Below are 23,469 nucleotides of genomic sequence, written 5' to 3' on the forward strand. Positions count from 1 at the left end.
CTCTGTTCCAGCTCCTTGAGCTCAGAGCCAACCTGCTGTTCACCAAACTGAGCCAGGGTTCACCTCTCTCTGTTGAGCCAGTTGGCTGGAGTTTTTGCCACCAGATCTAGTCCACGTGCCTAAATTATGCCCTGTCTTTCACCCCAGGTTGTACGATGTCTTGTTTTCATTTTCAGGGTTGGACACTGCATGCTGATAGTCCATTTTGGAGGCCACTATCCAGATGGTCCAGGCTCTTCGCTGGATGTTATTGAAGAAGATAGACAGTTGAAAGCAACACCAGGAAACTGCTGCTGACACCAGAGCAGCCCCCCTTCTCTGTGGCAACTGCCCATTCATTGTACCATCCAGGTTCTTGGCCCCTTGCTGACATTTCCAACATTACAGAGAAACAATGACTGAAGGAGCAAAGATTGATGTCATCTTGCTAAATGAAGCTGCTGATTTTTCAAATGTCAAGGCTTTGCCTCTTGGTATTTCACTTTCCTCCTTCAAAATGTTTCGCATCCAAGTGCCCTGGGAAAGGGCAAAGTTTCTTAATTCAGTCCCAGGGCATGTGAAGCTTGTTGGATGAGGTGAGTCTAAAGAGCCTTGCACAGTTTCCTGTTGGTTATAGTAAAAATCAAAACCATTAACAACTCTCTCAGGAAAGAATGTGGCTGCAAGGGAACTAAATTTGAAGTTTAGGTATTCCTGGCTCGTTTGAAAAGCACCAGACCAACCATATGGCATTCAGTGACGACATTCTAATGAGATCTCTGTGGGCATACTGATCAGCTGAAAGATCATATAAAAACATCTGTTAGAGAGCTGACTGTCCAATTAAATTCAGAATGATTCTAGAGCCATCTTTCTGCTTACGACATTTAGGCTGAAAAAGAATGTACTGGCTGCAAAATACTCAACTTGATAGTGAACAGTTTTACTCTAAATGTTTTTTTCATAAGATCACTTCTGATGATGAAAAAGATAAGCAAATACCCAGCCAAAGAGGTAGCTCTTGTAAAGTTAGTATTAGCCTTCTTCATGTTAAGTGTGTTCCTGTGTGTATGTGTGTGCTAAATGATGTGTAGTGTGAAATATAGTTATGCTAACCAGTTATGCTATCTTATGGCAACCATTGGCTTGAGCTTAAAATATTCTAATGTAACTGTAAGACAGGTTAAACTGGTAAATTCTAATTTTATAAAAGGGTTAGTTACAAGTACTCTTTTCCTGTTTCACTTACTACAGAGGCATCATAGTCATTGACCCTATCATTTAAAGAAGGTCAGAAGAATCTGGGTGGATTGGTGGGCGGCAGGGAGGATAACTAGGATATCTTAAAATCTTTAATATCCTTGAAATTGAAAACATACCTGAACTCAAAACAAAGCCATCATACTGTATAATACTGATGGGCACCTTAGTGTGTTAACTGTGTAACACATATGCATGTACAGTCACACAGCTCTATGGAATATATGGTGCTCATTTCTTTTAAGAATGTTATGGGTGCATTATGTTTGTACTTTCAGAGAGAATTCCTCATAATATTCAAATCAGGGTTCAAATCAAGTAAGGTAGATAAGCTATCAGTTTTTAGTTGAGTGTTCTTAAGGGAATTACCTAACAATAAACTCAATATTATAATCTGTATTTATTTATTTTATTTTTGGGTAACAACTTTATTGAGATAAAAAGTGTGCATTTGAATGATTTTTAAATTGCATTCACTTATTTATTCATTTACTTATTTAATATTGTCATGCAATATTAAATTACTTTTTTTAAAATTGAAGTATAGTTAATTTACAATATTGTGCTAGTTTCAGGTGTGTAGCATAGTGACTCAGGATTTTTGCAGATTATATTCCATTATAGGTTATTATAATCTCTTTTCTTTTTTTGCTCTTTCTTTTATATCGAATGATTCTTTAAATTCTATAGTACCTTACAATTTTCAGAAGTTTCACAGACATGACTTTTTATAATCCCATAATAATGTCTTTTTTCCCTTACCCCTATATTGCCCCTTCCCTCTCCCCACTGGTAACCACTAATTTGTTCCCTATATCTGTGAGCTCCTTCCTTCTTGTTTTATTCACTAGTTTCTTGTATCTTTTAGATTCCACATATAAGTGACGTCACACAGTATTTGTCTTCCTCTGTCTGACTTATTTCACTTAGCATAATGCCCTCCAAGTCCGTCCATGTTGCAGCAAATGGCAAAATTTCATTCTTTATAATGGCTGAGTAGTATTGTGTATATATATATATATATATATATATATATATATATATATATACACCACATCTTCTTTATCTATTCATCTATTAATGCACACTTAGGTTGCTTCCATATTTTGACGATTGTAAATAATGCTGCTATGAACATTGGGTGCATGTATCATTTTGATACATGTTTTCGTGTTTTTGGTTTTTTTGGATATATACTGAGGAGAGGAATTGCTGGATCATATGGTAGTTCTATTTTTAGTTTTTTGAGAAACCTCCATACTGTTTTCCACAGTGGCTGCACCAATTTACATTCCCCCCCAACAGTGTACGAGTGTTCCCTTTTCTCCACATGCTTGCCAACATTTGTTATTTGTATTCTTTTTGATGATAGCCATTCCGACAGGTGTGAGATGGTATCTCATTGTGGTTTTGATTTGCATTTCTCTGATGATTAGTGATGCTGAGCATTTTTTCGTGTGCCTGTTGGCCATCTGAATTTCCTCTTTGGAAAAATGTCTGTTCAGTTCTACCCATTTTTTTTTTTTTTTTGCGGTACGCGGGCCTCTCACTGCTGCGAGCCCTCCCCTTGTGGAGCACAGGCTCCGGACACGCAGGCTCAGCGGCCATGGCTCACGGGCCCAGCCGCTCCGCGGCATGTGGGATCCTCCCAGACCGGGGCACGAACCCATGTCCCCTGCATCGGCAGGCGGACTCTCAACCAATGCGCCACCAGGGAAGCCCTCTACCCATTTTTTTAATCGGATTGTTTGGTGTTTTGTTTTTTTTCTTTGATGTTGAGTTGTGTAAGCTGTTTTTATATGTGGGATATTAACCATTTTTTTTTAAAAGGAATGGAAACAGAAGGTAAAGCACCAAAAACTTCATGGGTAAAGAAAATCTTTCCAAGGGAACCCCTGCAATGTGAAATCCAAGATGAATACTTGGTGATTCTTGGCGATTCAAGGGTCTCATGGTGGAGCTGAGGCTGGACAGAACAGTGAGATAGGTGAATTTCTGTTGTTTTCTTAAAAGCAATTGGTGCATAGAAGAAAGACTCATCTCAATACTTAATAACTGGTATAATAATATTTTTTATTTAATGAGCACTTACCTTGTGTTAGATACTATGCCAAACTAAACATTCTACAGGTCATATATCTTTTAATTCTTACAACAACTGTTATTGTTAATCCTTACAAGGACCTGTTATTCTCCTGTAAATAAAAAATAAGAGCTATCATTGTCCTTATTTTACAAAGGAAGAAACAAAGTATGAGATTAGGTAAGTAACATGCCTAAGATCACCCAACCAATATGAAGTAGAACAGGGGTTCAAAACCAGGTATCTGGGCTTCCCTGGTGGCGCAGTGGTTGAGAGTCCGCCTGCCGATGCAGGGGACATGGGTTCGTGCTGCGGTCCGAGAAGATCCCACATGCCGCGGAGAAGCTGGGCCCGTGAGCCATGGCCGCTAAGCCTGCGCGTCCGGAGCCTGTGCTCCGCAACGGGAGAGGACAGGTATCTGATTCAAGAGCCTATTCTGAACAGTGAGCTATAATGACTCCTGGGATGTTCATCCAAGATGAGTTGGCTGCCACTTATGGTGCCACTGATGGACCCAAGTCTATGACTTCCAAAGCCTTCTTTGTGTGCCCAATGGCAGGGTCTCTCCTTCCTCGAGCTGAGGCATAAGGGGAGCCAGATCGTATTAGAGGTGATAGACAAAGGCGGGGGGTGGAGACAGGAAAGTGCCCTTCATTTGGTCATTGATATAAATAAAATTTAGAATCCAAGCAACTCTTTGAAAGCAAAGGTCATCATACAAGCCCACATGCCTTGGATAGGACTGGCCATATGATAGGGAATCAATAAATGTCTACAGATTAGTCAGGAATGCCTTATTCTCCTGGTTATTGTGTGTGTGTGTGTGTGTCTGTGGACACCTGCATGTGTGATGTGCATAATGTACCCCGTCTCCATCAGAATAGACCTGTTCTAATCTGATATATTCAAGTGAATTCATAGTTGACTATGAGTGAAGAAAGAAATACTAGACATGGTCAAGAAGTTAATTTAGAATACAAGGAAACTGTACATGAGTATTGGTTTGTGGGTTAATACTTTACTGGTATGTGTTCATGAAAAAAGCATCCGGGGTATATCAGCTCTGTGGGCACGTCTAATTTCCAATGTGGATTAGTGATGTGGTCATACTCCATAAATAATTGAAAACTTCTTACAGCAGTCTGGAATTGGATCTCTATCACTGGTTCTGTCTCATGAGATCAATACTGAAAGATGTAGCAATTTTAAGAGAGGGTCAACACTGGGCAAATAGTCAAGACTTCAGACCCTCTCAGAAGTATTTTTCGAAACAGTACACAAATAGTCCCTGACTTATGATGGTTTGACTTAACAATTTTTCGACTTTACAATGGTGCAGAATCGATACACATTTAGTTGAAATTGTACTTCAGATTTTTAATTGTATCCTTTTCCAAGCTAACAATATGCAGTACGATACTCTCTCATGATGCTGGGCAGGGGCAGCAACCCATAGCTCCCAGTCAGCCACGTGATCCTGAGGGTAAACAACTGATACACTTACAACCATTCTGTACCCATGCTACCATTCTGTTTTTCACTTTCAGTAGAGTATTTAATAAATTCTATTAGATATTCAACATTTTATCATAAAATAAGCTTTGAGTTAGATGATTTTGCCCAGCTGTAGGCTAATATAAGTGTTCTGAGCACATTTAAGTAGGCTGGGCTAAGCTATGATGTTCAGAAAGTTGCACCTTTGACTTACAATATTTTCAGCTTATGATGGGTTTATTGGGACATAACCCCATTGTAAGTCAAGGAAGATTTGGGGAGGATTGTAGCTCTCAGTTTTCCCAGTGAGAAAAAAAATCCCAAACCAGTGCCCAGTACAAAAATCTCCAACAAATACTAAGCTAATGTTCATTATTTGAACTGAAATATATCCGTGACTGAAAATATATCCATGACTAAAAATGACTAAAAATTTTTCAGTCTATATAAAGAAATCTAAAATTTTAAAGGTATTGGTAGTGCCCATATACTGCCCAACAAACATTTACTCAACAGGTAAATAGCATATCTAACTTTATTGGGAAGAAACATATAAATGGGAGATGTCTGTGATAAAAAGGAGAAGGGGGAGAGGAAGAAGAAAAAGAAGAAACCCGGTTATAGGTAGTTATAAATAAGAACTAAAGCTTATTTGAACACATGGACATTCAACCAAGTGACTTCATGACTAAGGCGCAGAAAAGATTGTTTCTGGGTAACCAGAGACACTTGTAAATATATGTAAATACATTTGATTAAAATTAAATGAAAAGGGAGTTTGAGGTTTTGCTCAGATGTTATGACTAGCACAGTTTGGCCTTGTGTAGAGTCTTCAATGAAGCTTGGCTGAAAATACTGTGCTGATTTAATGCTAGTAGGACCTGTTATTCTCCTGTAAGTAAAGATGAAACCTACATGAGGGGGTGGAAAAATGAAAGAACATTGATAGATGATCAGGAGTCCATCAGCATGAGGATTGAGGGAGAAATTGGCCAAAGGTGACATGTCTGCCTTTCCCATACAGGTCACAGAGGCTCACAAATAAGGCTTTCTATCCCCAAACCCCAGATTACACCTTTTTCTGCCTACCCCCAACACCTCAATTTTTGTCCAGGAAGAATCTGTGCATACTGCCATACTACATCAGTTCTCCATCGTCAGATAGAAAGCCAAGTTCACTAACCCCCTGAACTTTGAGGGAAGGACCAGACACTATTCAGGGTTGTATCCCACATGCCTGGCATGAGCCAGTACAAAAATATATTTTGTTGAGTGATGTTATTGATTATTCTCATGTACTGGGGCTTGGGGGCTTGATTGACTTCAAACTCCCATTGTACCCCTCAAATAATTTGAAGAGGTTACTTAAAGAGATGCCTTCAGCCCTTAGAGCCATGACTTTTGAACGATGAGAACCTGGATTAGTTACTGCCTTAGTTTTCTCATCTATAAAATTAGTAGGATAAGTGTGCCTACTTTATAGTTCTATTACGAGGTTTAAAGAAGATAATCACTTAACAAAGTACTTTACACAGAGTAAGAATTCAGCAAATAAAGTGTCTTGTATCCATTTTATTTTATGTTTTATCTTCAATGCCAAGAATAATTCCTAGCATATAGTAGGCACACTGTCTGTTGAGCCAATGAATGAATGGCTTTATTTCACATCAGGTACCAAAGCATAGGTTTTGCTGCTAAGGTTGAATCCTTTGATCATGAAGAAAGGATGAGAAAAAGACAGTTATCAGGGGATGGGACCCAACCATGGCATATAAACCTATAGAACAGTAGTTCCTAATCTTTGGGGGACATTGGTTCCTTTGAAAATCCAATGGAAGGGATAGACAGTCTATCCACAAAAATTTAGACAATTGCATACACAGATAATCAAGGATCTGCAGGACTATCCATGACCTTTGTGTTAAGAATTCCTGGTCAGAAATTTAGGAAGATAAGGAGAATGAAAGGAGAGATGGGCATTAGAAGGACCTCAAGAAGCTGGATCCTTTCCCTATCCCTCCCCTACACGCACACAGTTTAAGTCAGACAGTTCTAAAACAAGGACCCTAGAGTGAGATTCAGAGACCCGAGTTAACTAAAAGACTGCAGAAGCAATGAAGAGCTACAAGTCATTTAAATAAAAAAAGACACGAAAACTCAGACTTTGCGAGAGGGAGCTCCAGAATTGGGAAGTCAGCTCGTCTAGTGTCCAGTCTGCATTATCAGCATGCGGACCTGGAAGAAAACTTAAACTCTGGCGGTTCCTGAAGGATTACAGCCACAAACAGGTACAAGGGTCCAGGCACAGAAGGATTCATAGGGTAGAGTTATGGATGCTGGATGTGCCATAAGTCCTTACCGCAGGGTTCATGCCCTTCCTCACCCTTTCCCTAAGGCTCTGTCTGTGTTCAGTAAGGATCAGAAGAGCCTATTCTTTTCTGGAAATCACAGGGGAGAAGAACAGTCAATATCTGCCTTCAGGCTTCCAGCCTTGGGAAGGCTCCGGCCCCACCTCGGGTGAGTCGAATTCTCAGGGCTTGTTGGCTTGTTTTCCTGGTTTACTAAGGAGATTTTTGTTTTTTAATTAATGCTTATAATTTCCATCTCAAAGTGAGCTTGGAAACCCCCCGCAAACAATTCCATAAAAAATAAACCCAACTATCATTATTAATTTTTCCATGTTTAAAGATAAGGTTCTAAAATTTTTTAAAGTTAAACATTAACAACTGTTTTGGAGGAATAACAAAACAAAACAAAACTGTGGCCCTTGCCTTCAGATTCACAGTAAGTCGAAAGGTGTTTTTTTTCTTCCAGTTTTATTGAGATATAATTGACATACAGCATTGAACAAGTTTAAAGTGTACAGCGTAATGATTTGACATACATACATCATGAGATGATGATCACAATAAGTTTAGTGAGCGTCCATCATCTCATACGGACACAAAATTAAAGAAATAGAAAAGTGTTTTCCTTGTGATGAGAACTCTTGGGATTTACTCTCTGAACAGCTTTCATATATAACGTACCACAGTGTTAATTACACTTATCATGTTGTCCATTACATCCCTAGTACTTATTTGTCTTATAACTGGAAGTTTGTACCTTTTGACTGCCTTCATCCAATTCCTCCTCCCTCCACCCTCCGCCTCTGGTCACCACAATTCTCATCTTGTTCTCTATGAGTTTGTTTGTTTTTGAAATATAATTGATCTACTACACTGTGTTAGTTCCTGGTACACAACATAGTGATTCAATATTTCTATACATTTCAAAATGATCACCATGATAAGTGATCATTTTCAAATCCATGTTTGTACAAAAAGAAGTATAATGGGTTTGTAGTCAACATCTGTCATCATACCAAAAGGTGTTTTTGAAGCAACTGCTGTGTGCCAGGCACTAAGAGATACAATAATTGTCCTTGGGATACAGTGGTGCACAATGTGGATGGATTAGACTGATACCATAAAAAGAGTTCACGGCCCAGGAGGGAAAGAAGCAAACAAGTGCAAGTTGCTATGATGGAAAAGCACAGGGTGTGATGGGAGCACATAATTTGGAGGTCTAACCTAAACTGGAGGTGGAAGGTATAATTGGAAAAGGCTTTCTTGAGGAAGGGATGTTTACATTCAAGAAACTTAAGTTCACTTGCAGAAACAAAGTGATCACACCTGAAGCAATATAGGACTCTAATTTGGACTGCAGTAGAGGACTGCATTGTGTGGAAAAGGGAGACCGAAGAGCTGGAAGGATCAGGTAGTTAGGCAGGACTTGAGTTTGTCTTTGAAGCAGAGGTAAATGGGTATAGAAAGGGTTGAGGTTTTTTTGGAAACAAAATGGTCTAAGATACAGCATAAGGGAGAAGTGTAATGTGTTTGTAGAGAAAGATGTTGCCTGAATTTACAAATATTTAGGATTCCAAGGGAAGGAGAAGTATAGTCCACCCCGTACCCACAGGTTCTGCATCCACGGAAACAGAGGGGTAACTGTACCGTGCCGTTTTATGTAAGGGACTTGAGCTTCCACAGATTTTGTTATCCACAGGGGGTCCTGGAACCAATCTCCTGCAGATACCGTGGAACAACTGTAATAAATAACCACAGAGATGTTGTACATGTAAATACAAGGGAGATACCTGAAAGCCATACAGAGAACTAAAACTTAATGGGCCGGGACATAGGGAGCCACTGAAGCTTATAGGGAATGGCATGATGGAATCAAGGTTTTAAAAAGCAAGAGGTAGATTTGATTGACAGAAGATGAAACTGGACTAAAGGAATCTATCTGAAGCATCCATGTATGAGAAGATGAGGATCTAAATAATGGAAATGGAAATTAAGAGATAAAACCCAGGAAAAAGGGGGTTTCAAGATAAACTTAATTTTGTATAAAGCAAGAAGCTCATGATAAGACTTCAAACATGCTGCCTGGTTGGAAGAGTAGACTCAATGTAAGAGCCAGACTTGAAAGAGGGAAATGGGAAGGGCATGACAAATTCAGTTTGGGACATTTTGAGTTTGAAGCTTACTAATATTCTCTTCTTTGTTATAACCCTCTGACAATTATTCTTTGACTACTTAATGACAGCTTTTCTGGGGCACACTCCAATTGTAGGGGAGGGAAGAGGTCTCTTTCGTGTACTATAAATGAAGCTGTAATTCCTCACAAAAGAAAACAAAATTTTGAGGAAATTTTCTGAATATTCAGAGTATCTCTCAGGGTATAATTGAGTTGATCTGATACTACATGTGAAATAATGAACCTTTGAAGTTTTTTCTACAATTCAACGTGCGGCTCACATGTATTATAAATTTCAGTAAATTCAGTTTAACCAATATTTATTGAGCACACACCTAGATTGAGCACAAACATACATAGATTAGGATTATTTTTGTTTGCTGCACAGCAATTCTTTGAATGCAAAGGAGACCAATTTTTCCATCTGGCCGTTGATCACCTTCTAATGTTGTTTTTGTGATGATCATTCATTGAAATGTCTCTGTTCTTAGTGAAAAGACACACCTAAACTCAGACTTAATATGAATCTGTGGTGTAAATTAGTGAGGTTTGGCTGAGTAATCTATTTCTTCTTATTAAAAAAAAAAAAACAAAAATACAGCTCACACACAAAATCGCATTCCCATTTAAACCAGACTTTTTAATACTGAGGGAAGAGGAATCTGTGTGAGGGATTATACTGAAGTCTCCTCCCTTAGGATAACTGTGTAGAGAGTTTACAAATGGATCATTACAGATGGGTTGCTGGACCATAATACCCGGTATTTAGCTCACACCACGGGCATCAGTCCTTTGTATTATCTTCTCACACTTGTGTCTGCTTTGACTTCCTTTAACAGCTTTAGTTTTTGTCATGGAGGTAGACACCATGCACTACGCCAGCCTCACCTCTCTGCTGCAAGTAACTTCATGTGCTCTACTCACTCTTAAAGGCCATATGGGGTCACTCTAGGACAGCTGGAGGACCCAGCAGCTCCATGCTCCTCACCTTTACTCCTAATACCTCAGCGCCTAAGTCTATACTGGGAAGCACAGTTCTTTCATTCTGAATCCTTTTCTCTTGAGAAATCTTTGAGGAAAGTTTCTGGTGAGTAAATTTTTATTTCTTATACTTTATTACATACCCTCCTACATATTATCGTTTCTATAAAATAAGTCTCTAAAGACCTCTACTAAGTGAGAGTGTTGGCCTAGTTACAGTTTTCTCTTCTTAGGGTAAACATTTTAAACTTCATGGGAAAAAAATTACATATATATTTAATTGAAGCTCTTCAGTAATTCAAATCAAGTCTTCCCAAATTAACAGCAATTAATGAAGTTTGTTCTCTTTCTAGAAAGGATATGGTATTTACCACCCTCTTATATTGGAAAAACTATTTTAAAAATAAGGCATAGCTAAGCATATGCTCAAAAACATTATACAATTAGTGGGCCTGAGGCAACAATAAATTATTGCAATTATTCGACCTAGAGAAGGAAATAATGCAATTTGGTTCAGTGATTTTACATTTCTGTTTGAGATAAACATCCAAGAATTAAAAATTTGAAAAATTGTCATTCAGTAAATTCTATATACATGTAAGCAATATTGCAATTGTTTGTGAATTACCACTGGGTTAAGACGAAAAATGGAAAGGACAAAAGTCACTGGGAAAAAGTGAACAGACCAAAGATAAGATAGGGCAAGGAAAATGGAATGAGGAGACACAGCACTGAGGAGGAAAGGGAGACACATACAGAGAGAATTAAAGAGAATTTGGACAAAAGGGAGACCACTGAGCAATTTCTTAGATGTTCCTAAACTTTCACCACCCCCTGCCCTTCACTTGGGTCATGGGTTTGGAAAATGTTTACCCTTTGTTTTTTGTGATTTGAAATTGGTAGTGTAACCATTGTTCTTAGTTCTCTAACTTCTCTTTAGCCCTAACCCTTCAGATGTTCTGTTCTTAATGATCTAACTATTAGGTTTGGGAAATTATTTGATATGTTGAACAACAATGGGATAATATTATTCCTTGGATTCAATTTTAGGTCGGCGCACTGGATATAACAAGTCCAAGACAGATATATCCAGTAGGCTGATGATTTCCCACCTCTGCCTTAGTTAAGTAAACTGTAATAGAGAACACAGTTGCTGACACCATGACATTGTAATGCAATGTGTGTACACACACTCACACCCATACATACACACACAAACTAAAGATGCCTTTCTTTTGGCAAAACTGGTAGCATGTAAGTGACTGATGCCAAGTTAACTTATACCCTTCCATAGTTCAGGATGTGTTCTCATACTCTGTACCAAGTTAAATTTTTGGAGTAGTCCCAAGAAATTATAGAGAACAAACATAAAGAAAAAAATTTTTATATTTAGAGACTTAGCTCGTGTATAGAGACAGGATTAAGATTTTCTGTTTGAGAAGACACATTCAAATAAATCTTTGTGGTACAGGAAATATTAATAATACAAAGAGCTAATATATACTAATGCTTATCATGTGTGAGGTTCTGTGCTTGGTAGTTCACAAATTGAATTTTCTGTGAGATAAAGAATACAAGTATTTTCAAACTTCAAGTATATTTTTTAAAATAGCTATTGTCTGTAATATGTGTTACAAACCTTCCATATTGCAGGTTCTGTGAAAAGAGGCAGTGTAGTAAGGTAGAAAGACATGGTTTTCTGTTGCTGCAAAACTTAGTGGCTTAAAATAACTGTTTTATTAGGACAATGATTTTGTGGATAGATTTCAGGAAGAGCTTGAGTGTACATTTCTTGCTTGGCATCTGTAGTGGATTGAACATTGTCCCCCCGCAGTCATATCCACCTAGAATGTTAGTATGTAACCTTGCTAGAAATTGTATATTCACAGGTATAATTAGTTGAGGATCTCAAAATGAAATCATCCTGGATTTAGAGTAGGCCCCAAGTCCAATGACTGGTGTCTTTATAAGGAGAGGAGATGACCCAGAGAGACACACAGGGACAGAGGCAGGTAATGTGAAAATAAAGGTAGGCAGAGTTTGGAGTTACGCTTCCTCAATTCAAGGAACACACTGGAAGCTAAAAGAGGCAGGGAGGGATTCTTCCCTAGAGCCTTCCAAGGAGGCACGGCTCCTCTGACACCTTCATTTCATACCCCGAGCTTCAAGAACTGTAAAAGAACACATTTCTGTTGTTTTAAGCCACCCAGTTTGTGGCACTCTGTTACAGCAGCCCTAAGAAATGAGCACGGAGTCTCTCATGCGATTGTAATCAGATATCAGCTAGTGCTGCAATCATCGGAAGGCTCAACTAGGCTAGAAATCACGAAGGGTGAATCAACGGCACCACTGACATGTTGGTGCTGGCTGTTGGCTGGGAGTCCAACCAAGACTGTCAGCTGCAGCTGCAATTAATCTCCATGTGAGCCTCTCCATGGGGCCACTTGGGCTTCCTCAAATCATGGTGGCTGGTTTCCAAGAGGGAATGTCTTGAGAAGAAATTTCCTGAGAGCAAGGTTTCTCAAAGACCAGAGCAGAAGCTGCATTTTTTTATGACCAAACCTCAGAAATTCCAGAATACAACTTCCACTGCATTCTATTCATCAGGAAAGTCACTAAGAGTAGCCCAAATTCAAAGAAGGGAAATTAGACTCCACCTCTCAGTGGAAGGAGTTAAAAAGATTTTGTGGTTGTCTTTCATCAGTTTCATAAACCTAGTTTCACATCATAACTCTACCGTTTGCTAGCTGAGAGCAAGTTGCCAAACCTCTCAGCCTATTTTCCCATTCACAAAATAGACATGACAATATCATTGATAGAAGGTTATTTCAATAATTAAACTAAATTAAATAATGCTGTTTCAGTCCTTGAAAATTACATGATGTTCATGTACATGTGTATGTGTATACACATAAATGGAGAATATAGGGATAACTGTGATGATATTAACTAGACAGAAACAGAACGCTAGTTTCAGAGGTGACATTTTGGGAATTCCCTACTTGTGTATCTGTTGCAGTTTCTAAGTCTGACATTCAAATGAAGATCATGTTTAGCTTTATGATGACATGGAAGCTGGGAGGGAAACATAGCAGGAGTTTACATTTCAGCTCTAAAATGCCTAATACCACTCTGAAAATTCAGCAACCAGGCCCCCCACCTTACCCCATCACAAGGCAAAAGGATTGGCAAAAGCCTAGATTCTCCTGCCCTTTAGCTAAAGTTCAATTTTATGTTTATGTAGCTTTTTACCAGCTCTGATTCTTCCAGTCTGCTCCTGGTTGTTGTAATGAATTCCGACCACATTTCCATATGAAGTGTTGCACAATTCAAGCTTTCCCTCCAGCTCAATGACCTTTATCAAGAAGAAAGGGAGCTTTGCTTCTTAACATCTGGGCAAATAAACATTAAGAGTGTGACAGGACCCAAGAAACCTTGAGTTCCTCTCCTTTACCTGGTCCAACTCAAACTTCTCCTTATCCCTTGGCTTCAAGTTAGAGGTATATTCTTGGGTAACTTGTAAGCATCAGTCAATTTGGACCTGTACAGTCATAAAATATCTTTTTCCTTACACGCTTCATCATAGAAACTCTACTTCTCTCAGTTCTCAAGTAGGAACCTGGGATTTTAGAGTCATGATGCTGTCCAAGGATGCTACACAATTGAAGGAGTTTGGGTTTGTTTGTTTGTTTGTTTCCACACAATTCAAGTTTATCCAACATGGAGGCCACCAGTTGTTAAAAGCCCAGATTCTGAAACCAGACAACCTGGATTCATAACTCTAGCTCTGCCTTTGACCAGATCTGTGTTCTTACACAGATTACCAAAATTTTTTGTGCCCCAGTTTCCTCATTTGTAAAATGTGGATAATACAAATACCTATTTATAATTACGAGAATTAAGGGGTTGATATATATATAAAGTATTTTAAAGGATACCTGGCACCTAGTAAGTGCTCAGTAAATATTTGTTTTTATACAAGATGATGCTAGGGGTTTATAGATGAATATTTTTAATAATTTTGCATTTATTTCAATGCATCCCTGAAAAAATATAACTCACATTATCAAACCTGTAATTTCAGATTGTATGGCTTGGGCTAAATAAAATTCACGAGACTACTAAACATGTAGATTATGTAAATTCCCCTATGTGATATATTGATAAGGAAAAATTCACAATGGTGGGCAGATGAATGACTAAAATTTGGGAAACATTTCCCTAGTTAGAAAAGAACTAGAAGCCAGCCCAGCAAATGGACTCACTCTTTCTTCATATATCTGTAAGTCACTCATAGGCTATGCTCTTAACTTAGACCCAAGGCATTTATTTATGTTTGGCAATGGGTGTCTGCAACCAGCCCTGTGTATGGATTTCTTGCTCCAGCTTTTGGCAATGAGGCAGTTCCCCTGAAATAAGATGCGATGGTTCTCAAAACTAGACATACGTGAACTCTAAATAACTGCTATCTTGCTGTCAGCCTCATTCAAGTAATATGACAAACGTGGACCAGGAGCAAGCCAACTTGGTTTCTAATTCTCATTCTTGCCTTTTTTCAGCTGTGTGACCTTAGGCAAATGACTTACTCTTTCTGGCTTTGTGTTTTCCTTATCCATAAAACAGAGACTGTAGCAACATGTCTGCTTCCTTATAGGGATGTTATATCAATAACATATGGTATGTGAAACTTCTCCACATCCAACTATGTACACAGATGTAAATATTAGGCTGTGAAAAATTGCTGCTAATAGCACTTTCAGGGGAAAATAGACAACACTCGAGATTCTTAAAAGGGAGCATAGCATAGTGGTCTGGCACATAAACTCTAGAGCCAGACTGCGGGGCTCCGGTCCAAGCTATGCCTCTAACGGCCTGTGTGAGCTGTGTGTCTCAAGGTCCTCATCTGTAAAACAAGAATAATAATGCTCAATTCAAAGAGATTTTATGAATAATGTGTTAACACTTGTACAGTGCTTGGGGCAATGGCTTATTCTCGGTATATCTTCACCAACTACTAATATCAAACGACCATCTTTAGACACTGCTGGTGAGAATTCTGAGCACTTACTAGGGTGATTTTTATTGACGCATGCAGTCTGGATTCTTTTTTGCTCTGCACTTTCCATTAAAATATAGCCTTTAAATGGATTGAGGAAAAAGATTTTAGAGGACACATTATGGGTTCTTTTTCTTTTACTTGCTCTATGTGACTTACCCCAGTGAGTATTATTTTTTAATATTTGACTCGGTTTTATAACATCTGGTGGTTAAATTTGCCCCTAAGGCCAGCGGAATTAGAGAATAGTGATCCAGCTTTGGGGTCTGGAATTGGGTTTCCTGGATCTGAATCCCAGTTCTGCTATCCCTAAGTGTTTAGACGACCTTGAACAAATTACTTCAGCTCTGAAAACATCAGTAACCTCAGGCAAAAATTGGAAATAATAAGTGCTTATCTCATGGGATTATTGAGCAGTTTATAGAAAAGATGAGAGTGTTAAGAAAATGTTTATGACTGTTACTACTGGGTCAATTTACAGTAGAATCTATGGAGCTATCTTTCAAGTTGCTCACATGATGGAATTAGATACAGGTTCAAGTTTGGAGATAGAAGTATATATATAAGCAATGGCACGATGACCAAGGCTTCCGGCTCTGTGTGCAGGAGGAAACTTGAATAGACATGGCTCACATTCTTCTTTCCCTGCTGAAAGATTTTTTAACCTCATTACTGCAGTAAGATGCCAGGGACTCTGTGCCTTCCTTGTCTTTACTTGTCAACGGATCATCTTGCTATCTTTTCATGTTCCTACACAGCATCTTGTTTAGGTTGCCAACTTCTGAAGAGGCATATGTTCATCTCAGGAATGTTTCTAGGGCTCTCTCTCAAAGTATTCAAAATGCTTGACAGCTGTGGTGACTGAGTCTTGGTTTGTTAAAACTGGAAGTTGAGAGTTATTTAACAGGTAAATGCCCCAAGCCTAACACATCCCGGCATTACCACTGCCTTACCAAGACCCCTGGGGCTTTATGCTATGTGAAGTTTGCCATCTGCCTTCCAGTTCAGACCTCATTCAAATCAATGATTTTAACCAAATCAATGATTTTAACCGGTGAAATACAGTCATGCATTTCACAACTATGGTTTTAAGAGCAGTGCAGGCATTTCAAAGCCTTGATCCAAGAAGATCATTGAGATAAAAATACATTTATTTTAAGCAAGCCATGTGTTTGGCTCCATGCACTAAAGATCAGGACAGACTACTGAATCCACCTAGGGACTTCCCTACACAAGGGGCTGGAGGGATTTTATGGTGTACACTGACACTGGTGGAAACTCGTAAAACTAATTAATGGCAAGTGTTTCAAAATCTTCCCCTTTCAACATAAATCATGGATTTGTACCTCACTTGTGTAACACGTGATGCCCTCAGACAAAGAAAAGACTCAGAAGGACAGATTTCTGTAAGGAGGAATGGGAAGGGAATGTGGCTAATAGAATAGTATCCACAAGAAGGACTAGCCACTATGATAAGCTCTTTACTTAAATTATCTTGTTAAATGATCACTTAATAAGAAGTACATGTTAATCAAGACCCTAAAATACATAAAATTATGAATTTTCAAAGAATATTACATCAGTCTTTAGTGCCTCTTTACAAAAAACTAGTTGACAACCAGGGCAGCTGAGGAAATAGTTCTGGAATAGTCTAGTCTATTATTGCCCACTCTGGGCATCTGGATCTTAATTCCCTCAAGGCTGTCTGGACCATACAATCCAAGTATCTCCTTTATCCCCATGAGAAATCTATCCTGATTAATAATGGGATATCAGTCATTGGCATGAAATCAAGAAGGGCAAAGTACTTGCGAGCTTCCCTATCACCAGCTGGGCAACTTGCAACAGACTTTAAATTATCAAGAATTTACCAAACATATGGGGCCTGGTTTGCTCAGAAAGAAGAATGTAACAAGAATACTGGAGAGAGCTGTGATATCCTTAGATTAGTAAGAGCGCTGCAGTGGTGTCCTTATGGTTCAAATGGAGTCCACAGTCTTCAGAACCAAACACAAACTCCTCAGTCTGGCACCCAGTCTTCCACCATCTTGGTTTCTGCCACTCCTCCTTCCTTTGGCATTCCCCTACTATAGAGCTATTTATTCAGCTTCCTCTCTGACCATTTTCTTTCTATTTATTTATTTTTAAGTTGAGTACTGAGCACAAATTAACATAACACAAATTAATACCCTTGAGTATTTATTAAAAGAAATACACATACCTGGCTTAGAGAAATCAAAATCATAGAGACATGAAGTAGAATGATGGTTTCCAGGGGATGGGGGGAGAGAGGAGAGTGTGGAGTTATTGTTTAATGTGTTTAGTTTCATTTTTTCAAAATCAAAAGAGTTCTGGAGATGGGTGGTGGTGATGTTTGCAGAATAATATGAATGCCACTTAAAAATGGTTAAGATGGTAAATATTTTTATGTGTATTTTACTACAACAAAAATAAAATGGGTAAAAATGGTAAATAACTAAATAAACAAAATGTCCCCCCCCCGAAAATAATACACACACTTAGAACATTGATAAAAATAATAAAATGACTTGTTGCTCATGACTGAATCCATAGTTTGTAATGGGAACTATATATTTGTTAAAGGATATTGAAAAGATAAAGTCCTAATCCTCATAAAATATAAAATGTCAAAGATTTTGTTTAAACTGTTAATTAATAAGGTTTATCAGTCACAGCCTATTCAAAGGAGAATACAAAGAGCAGACACATATACAGGCAATTAGAAATGCTGAGGTGAATTCCTTAACAGATGCACAACTGGTCAGTATCAGTGCTGTATTCATCAATTGCACCTCTGGGCAAAAATCATTTGCATTTCTATGGACAAGAATAATTTGTATTACTACGGTTTTCTACAATTTACAAAGCTGTAAAATACCTCAGAGACAATGTCACAGATAACCTGGGAGGGTACATCAGATGAGAAATCCAGTCATCTTTCTTTTGTTTTATTTTTGCCGTTTCAAGACGTTCCATGATTCTTCCAGACATATAACAGACAAGTTTGTCTATAACAAAATAATAGCCATAATAAGTGCTAGCCACTGTGATAAGCTCTTTACTTAAATTATCTTAATTATCACAGATGTCTATGAAGTAGGTATTAATTTAGGCTTTATAATACATAAAATGATAAACCTTCAAAGAATGTTAATATCCAAAGGATCCCCACAGTGAACACCAGACAAAATGCCTTGCCCCTCCCGGAACTGAAAAAGAAAACTTTTTAAAAGTGGAACATTTGATATGCTAAGTGATACAAAGTCCTACTGAAAAAAGAAAGATGAGGGTGGTGGAAAGTTAGTGAAAGTATGGTCCGAATTGAGGAAACATGGAAATGGTTAGATGGCTTGGTCAAGGAATGTCTCACAAAGACCTAAAGAAGAGAGGGAGAGTGGTCTGGATATCCAGGAAGAAGACGCACGTTTACAAGTGCAAAGACCCTTAGGTGGGAGCATGCCTGGAGTTTAAGGAACAGCAAGGAGACTAATACGAATCATGAGAAAGAGTTCACTTTTCCTTTTAAACACTGAAGACACCGTTCATTGTACGGGCTTGATATCCCTCTAACCCTTTTGGCAACATGATTGGAGTACAAAGATATACTGTGAAAGAATGAATGAATGGAGCCCAATGTGCTTTTTCAGTACAGTTCACAGAATCTTAGTATAACAGGCCTATGGAGTTTATTTTTCCTCCCCTAAAATTCACGAAGAGTTAACAATTTTTAAAATAAGATAACCCTTCATTTTATTGTCTTTTGACTAACTTGTTCCTTCTTATTTTTTAAGATAGCTTATTTTAGAGGAAATTAAATTCTTATTCTCTATTCCTTTATATTTAAATTTTAATATTAATGTAATGAAAGTGCTAACTGATGTTGGAGAATGTCTATTAGCTCTCTAAATTAGCCCTTTAAAAGACTGATAGAGGTGCTTGGCCCAGAAAAAGAATCTTCACCAAATGTTTGGTTTCAGATAGAGATCAAAGACAGTGTTTTCCCTTAACTTTAGAATATGGCCAAATGTTTAAAAAGTCATACATATTTCTTCTTTTTATTTTTTTCATTTTCACTGCTAATTTATTAGCCCTCCTGGTTTCATAACACTGTTATTTTAGGGCACTGCAGGACAGATAGGATCGTTAAAGTTATTAACATTATTGTATGTTTACTATTTATACAGCAGTTAATGACTTTCAAGTGCTTTCTAGGTCTTCCCTGTTTATTCCTCACTAAACCATGTGCTATGGTAATTTTTTCAAGGAGACTGAAACGCTCCGGAAATAAAAATATTAACTAACTACGAAGGGGACTAAATTTTTAAGAATCAAGGATCTCTATCTTGAACTTGTCACCTCATCTATCAATGCACTTTTCTTCAATCTCCTGCTGCTTCTCTTTCTCTTAACTCCTTTTATCCATTCCTGTGACAAATTTTAAGAACATGAGAAAAGGATGCGTGTGTGTGTGTGTGTGTGTGTGTGTGTGTGTGTGTGTGTGTGAAAGAGACACTGAACTGTCTCATCATCATCACAATCCAACTTTCCAATTCAGAGTACTGAACAACATTTTTTTTTCTTTTATTGAAATACAGTTGATTTACAATAATATATTTATTTCAAGTGTACAATGTAGTAATTTGATATTTTTATAGACTATACTCTGTACAAAGTTATTATAAAATATTCTTTTTATTCCCTATGTTGTACATTACATTCTTGTAACTTTATTTTTTACCTAGTAGTTTGCATCTCTTAATCGCCTTCACCTATTTTACCCCTCCTCCTCCTCCCCACTGGTGACCACTAGTTTGTTCTCTATATCTGTGAGTCTGTTTCTGTTTTGTTGTACTTGTTAGTTTGTTTTATTTTTAGATTTCCCCATATAAAGTGAAAGCATACAGTATATGTCTTTCTCTGTCTGACTTACTTCACCAAGCACAATGCCCTCTAGGTCCATCATGTTGCTGCAGATGACAAGATTTCATTCTTTTTTATGGCTGAGTAATGTTCCATTCTATATATTTTACCACAGTTTCTTTATCCATTCATCTATTTATGGGCACTTAAGTTGCTTCCATATCTTGGCTCTTGTAAACAATGTTGTCATGAATATTTGGGTGTGTATACTTTTTCAAATTGGTGTTTTCATTTTCTTCAGATAAATACCCAGGAGTGGAATTGCTGGATCATTTTTAATTTTTTGAGGAACCTCTATACTGTTTTCCACAGTGGCTGCACCAGTTTACATTCCCATGAGCAGTGCACAGGGTTCCCTTTTCTTCATGTCCTCATCAACATTTGTTATTTCTTGTCTTATTGATAACAGACTTTCTGACAGGTGTGAGGTGATATCTCATTGTGCTTTTGATTTGTATTTCCCTGGTGATTAGGGATGTTAGCATCTTTTCATGTGCCTGTTAGCCATCTGTATGTCTTCTTTGGGAAAATACCTATTAGGTCCTCTGCCTGATTTTTAATTGGATTTTTAAAATATTGAGTTGTATGTGTTCTTTATACATGTTGAATATTAACCTCTATCAGATAAATCTTTTGCAAATATTTTCTCCCAGTCCCTAGGTTGCCTTTTTGTTTTGTTGCTTCCTTCACTATTCAAAAATCTTGTAAGTTTGATTAGGTCCCATTTGTTTATTTTTGCTTTCGTTTCCCTTGCCTGTGTAAACATATCCAAAAAAAAAAAAATTGCTAATACCAATGTCAAAGAGCATACTGCCTAGTCTTTCTTCTAGGAGTTTATGGTTTCAGGTCTTACATTTAGGTCTTTAATCTATTTTTATTTTATTTTTGTATTTGGTAAGAGAAAATATTCTAGTTTGACTTTTTTACATGTAGCTGTCCAGTTTTCCCGACAGAACTTTTGAAGAGCCTGTCTTTTCTTCTTGTATATTCTTGTCTACTTTGGCATAGATTAATTGACCATAGGTGTGTGGGTTTATTTCTGGAATTCCTATTCTGTTCCAGGGATCTATGTGTCTGTTTGTGTGCCAGTACCATACTGTTTTGATTACTGTAGCTTTGTGGTATAGTCTAAAGCCAGGGAATGTGATACTTCCAGCTTTATTCTTCTTTCTCAAGATTGCTTTAGCTACTTAGGGTCTTTTGTGATCACACACAAATTTTAGGATTATTTGTTCTAGTTCTGTGAAAAATGTTATGGGTATTTTGATAAGGTATATATTAAATATGTAGATTGCTTTGGGTAGTATGGACAATTTAACAATATAAACCCTTCCAATCCATGAACATGATATATCTTTCCATTTGTTTGTATCATCTTCATGAATATCATAATTTTCGCAGAACAGGTCTTTCACCTCCTTGGTTAAATCTATTCCTAGGTATTTTATTCTTTTTTATTCAATTGTAAATGGGATTATTTTCTTGATTTCTCTTTCTGATAGTTATCATTCTTCTGTATCACTTAATTTGCTGTTAATTACTTCTAGTGTATTTTTTTCATTTTACTTATTGTATTCTTCAGCCCTGATTTGTTCCTTTTTATATTTTCTAATTCTCTGTTGAAGTTTTACTTTGTCTATTCTTTTCTTGAGTTCAGTAAGCATTTTTATTCCTATTGCCTTGAACTCTTCATTACATAAATCATTTATCTCTGTTTCAGTAGGGTTTTTTTAATTTTTTCTGGCGTTTTATCTTGTTCTTTCATTTGGAACACACTTCTCTGTCTTCTCACCTTGTTTGACCTTTTCTGTTTGTCTCTAGGCAATTGGGCAAAACAGTTACCTATCCTGGTGTTGAAGGTGTGTCCCTATATGGGTGTGTCCCCTTGCAGTCTGCCTCTGCCCGGTGGTTTTGGTGGGAGAGCTGAATCTGAAGTGAGGACAGGCTATGCGTTCCCCCAGAGTGCACTGGCAGCTGTCACCTTGGTGGGGCATAAGGCTGAAGATGGAGGGGATATAGCCAGAGCCAGCTGTGATCCAGGGCTTCCCCCAGGCTTGATGGCAGTTGCCACCCTGAAGGGGGAGGGGCTGAGGCCCAAGGGGCTGGAGTAAGAGCCCTGAGTGAGCTGGGCTTCTCCTCAGCACAATGGTGGTCTCTGCCTTGGTTGGGGGTAAAGCCAAAGCCCAAGGTGCTGGAACCACAAATCTGAGCTACTTCTGCTCTCCTCAGGACAATGACAGTCTCTGCCTTGGTTGGGGCCAGAGCTGGGGTCCCAGCAGCTGGAGCCAAAAATCTGAGCTAGCTCCACTTATCTCCAGCATGATGGTGATCTCCACCTTGGCAGGGAGCAGTGCCAGAGCAGGAGGGGTTGGATCAGGAGCCTTGTGTGGGCTGGGAGATGCACTGGGAAGGTCCTGACAGGGTGGCCAGAACACCAGGCAGTTTTCAACCTGCTGCTTCTGCTCTGGAACTGAGAACAAGCAAGGCTGTCCACAAGGTCTTAAAGAGCAGAGTCTCAGTTTCCTACAGCCCCCTGTAAGCCCCAGTCATTTTCAAACCAACCAAAGGGCCTTCCCAGTGCTGGACCCCAGGGTTGGGATATCCAGTATGGGGCTCAAACCCCTCGTTCCTTAGGGAGGATCCTTGATCCTATGACATTCCCTCATCTTCTGGGGATCCACCATGGCTGTGGATCCTGAACAGATCGTGCCTCCTCCTCTCCTACCAGACTCCAGGTGGTTCTTTCTGTATAACGTTCATCATAGAAGAGCTGTTCTGCTAGTCCTCAGGTCATCCTTAGAGAGAGTTGCCCTCTATGTAGTTGTGGTTTTGATGTGCTCATGGATGGGAGGGGAGCTCAGGGGCTTCTTACTTAGCCATCTTGATCCCACCCCAGCTTTCATTGTTGAATGTGTTTTCAATCGTTAGAGAGAAGTGGGAAGAAGAAGTTACATTTTACCTCCTTTCTCTCTGTCTCACAAATACTAGTTCTGGTGGCCTCACATCATTGATTCTGCTCCATTTGTAGGCTTTTACTAGGATGGACTTTCAGTCGTCACATCACATCTTCTAAAATTACAGAGTACCGTTTTCTCTTTTACCTACATCCCCTCCTTAACACGTGAATTTGGCAGATTTTGCAAACTGTCAAAAT

This window comes from Orcinus orca, chromosome 3 (genome assembly GCF_937001465.1).
Source record: "Orcinus orca chromosome 3, mOrcOrc1.1, whole genome shotgun sequence".
NCBI classification, from domain to species: Eukaryota; Metazoa; Chordata; class Mammalia; order Artiodactyla; family Delphinidae; genus Orcinus; species Orcinus orca.